Source organism: Drosophila takahashii, chromosome 2L, assembly GCF_030179915.1.
Source record: "Drosophila takahashii strain IR98-3 E-12201 chromosome 2L, DtakHiC1v2, whole genome shotgun sequence".
Taxonomy (NCBI): domain Eukaryota; kingdom Metazoa; phylum Arthropoda; class Insecta; order Diptera; family Drosophilidae; genus Drosophila; species Drosophila takahashii.
In genome coordinates, this window is record NC_091678.1 from 29,063,817 (window position 1) to 29,066,744 (window position 2,928).

At 38.8% G+C, this 2,928-nt stretch overlaps 1 long non-coding RNA gene across 2 annotated transcripts; it reads left to right on the forward strand.

The window, feature by feature from the left end:
* The first annotated feature begins 1,056 nt into the window (after window positions 1–1,056).
* LOC138914804 (uncharacterized) lies at window positions 1,057–2,627 on the forward strand. Of its 2 annotated transcripts, XR_011420614.1 has the most exons (4): window positions 1,057–1,374; window positions 1,428–1,645; window positions 1,740–1,817; window positions 1,882–2,627. It is a non-coding gene; the product is annotated as an uncharacterized lncRNA (long non-coding RNA). The 2 variants fall into 2 exon arrangements; XR_011420613.1 differs by having other exon boundaries at window positions 1,740–2,623.
* Window positions 2,628–2,928: the final 301 nt, after the last annotated feature.

Below are 2,928 nucleotides of genomic sequence, written 5' to 3' on the forward strand. Positions count from 1 at the left end.
GCGGACGAAAAAAAAAGCCACGTCGCTTACATGACAGCACTGAGCGGAAATTATATACGGAATTCACGGCCATGGCCGAAGCCACTTGTTGGCCTCGGCCCAGACTCCACTTCACCGGCCTCCTCAGTCCTGGATTTCCAGCTGCGATGTTGCCAATGTTAATCGAAGTTGTGTGCAGGCGAAAAAATGTTTTCGGTCCGTGGCGTTATCTCACGTATTGGAGCAGACATAAAAACAAATTACATGTGACGGGGATGGGAAAGCGCTGTTTAAGCGGCTTTTATTTGAAAAAATTGCAAATGCCATTTGTCTCTGTCTCCGTTGAGCCATTTCCGGTGTTATGAATGTAGCTTCCGGCGGGGCCGTATTTCTGTGCGAAAGTATAGAAAAAGTTTATCAATATTGAAAAGTTTTCAGCTCGTATGTAGGGTTTCCGCCCCAGTGGTTTTCGCGGCATATATATATGGAAACGGATGTCTCCACAGCAGTAAAGTAGTCAAAACAATAAACTCGGTTCATAAATAAATTTTTATACAGTGCCTAAAGTCCCTTTTCTCTCGCTTTCACACTCATGAATGGTTGGAACTAGGATAATATTGGAATGACAGGTGTTTCATTCTTTAAAAATACTGTAAAAAAATAACATAAATAGTTATAATTTATCTTATACGTATTAGATTCGAAACTTATTATTCCGTCCACTTAACTATTCAGATACGATGTGGATTAAAAATGTAAGCCCTAAATAACCCTAAAAGCTCTTTAAATATTAATCTGTAATTAAGTAAGATGCTAATAATTTTCCTTTTCTTTCGCTTGTGTCACCATCTATAAACTCGCTTCATCATTTATTCATTGCCTATCGGTCTTACTGATGAACTTTCCTCTCAATAATATTCATTCACTTTAAGGGCTGCCAATACTGCCGTCTTTGCCTTTGGATGACGGAAACTTTAAACCGGACCCGGAACAAGAAGTTGTCGCTCCAGCAATAGATTTTAAACTTAACTCTGGAATTTGGGTGAAAGCACCTTTCACTCTTCCAGCATCCGCCACTTTGGCAAATGGGAATTCGTTTTATTTGATTTGATGGTCACATTGCGTGACAGTAATTACAAAATAAATGCAAACATCTGCACCAGATCACAGGGAAAGTCACGAAAGGAAAGTGTTTTTATTTTCTCAAGGGATGAGTGCTGCATATGTGGCTCTCTTTTTCTCTGGAAAGTGGGTGCGTTTCGGATTGGGGGTGGCTCGCCATTGTTATTGTTTGTAATTTGAGTGGCGATGCACACTCTAGCACTTCCCTTTTGATGAATTGGTTTGCCCAGATGCAGTTGGATAAACAGGAGAAGAACATATTCGATTACATGTGTAAGTTCCGCTTAAGTTTTTCTTTCTCTGTGTGACAAATTTTTCGACAACAGCTGAGTCCAATTGATTGGCCACCCTCGGAGTTTTCCACCTTTTCAACTTACTCGCTCTATCAATCAACGGAAGAAGAGCAATCATAAAACTGCCATTAAGCTAAAGGCAAACTCTATCATAAATCTCAATCGGTAATCTTCGGGTAAACACTCGAAACTTGCATTATGCACCCTAACCCCTGTCTTGGACGCCAGTCCCCTTCCTAAGGACATTTACGGTATTAACATATTGTTTACTCTCTTCTTTATCTACGAGTGCTGCAGAAGCTGCGAATATCCCGGCCCTTATTAATTTTGCAATTTATTTCACAGAATTTTGTTCCCATGCGGACACGGAAATGTAGCAAAAAGGCAATTTAGAGTAAAAGTGTATATTGTATTCGTGCAAAAGTATGTAACAGCTACAAAGAAGCATTTCCGACCCTATAAAGTATATATATGTATTCTTGAACAGGGTAGCTAGCCGAGTCGATCTAGCCATGTCCGGCTGTACGTCTATCAGTCTGACTTTCTGTCTGTCTGTCTGTATGAACGCTGAGATCTCGGAAACAACAAAAGCTAGAAAGTTGGGATTAACCACACATATTCTTGGGCTTCCTACGCAGCACAAGTTTGTTTAAGCCTAGGGCCACGCCCCTCTAACGTCCACAAACATCTTCAACGATTCTAAAAGGTCTGGTAACCACACCTTTAAAGATTTTAAAGATTGTGTTTATCAAAGCCTATCACTATGGACGGCAGTCCATGTAGTGACGAAGCGCACCAGGAGAGTGTGCGAAGGCGACTACTATATATACACGAAGAAATGAAAATCTACTGTGATGGTCCGATCACAATAAATGATACACCTATCGAAAGGTATTACGAAAACTAACAGGATTGCATACCAAGACTCTAAGAAAATCAATTGGCTTGGGAGAGAGAGCGGTGAAAGTGAAAAAGTGAAAATTTCGAAATTTGGAGCTGTTGGGGCCGGTGGGGATAAATGCCCCTCGCAATGTTTTATTTGTATTCCTTTTAAAAATACCCGAATGAGGGGTCATTTGTCAAAATCCGACGCTCCGTTCAAAAGTTATAGCCAAAATAAGATTTTGTTCATCTTCCCAAAATGAAAATTTAATTCTGTTTGTCAGTTTGTCAGTTTGTCAGTTTGTCCAAAACATGTTTTTTAAGTTTTGAAAATTTGATATGACGTTCATCATATCGATATAAAAAACTCTTCTTCTACCACTTTTGGAAAAACTCGCTAGTTTAGCGGGAAAACAGCTATAAATAGCTAAAATTCGGAAAGCCGTAACTTCTATACTACTAAAGCTACAGACTTGTGCTGCATCTCGTTTGAAAGGTATTTTGAAATGCTATAAACGCCTTCTATATGCAATTTGTGTAAATGTAATAGTTAAAAAAAAAAAAACAAAAGACAATTTGTTAAAACTTTTTTTTTAGCTTTTTTTTATTTTTCTCAAAAACGGCTCTAACGATTTTCTTTAAAACCTTAAAC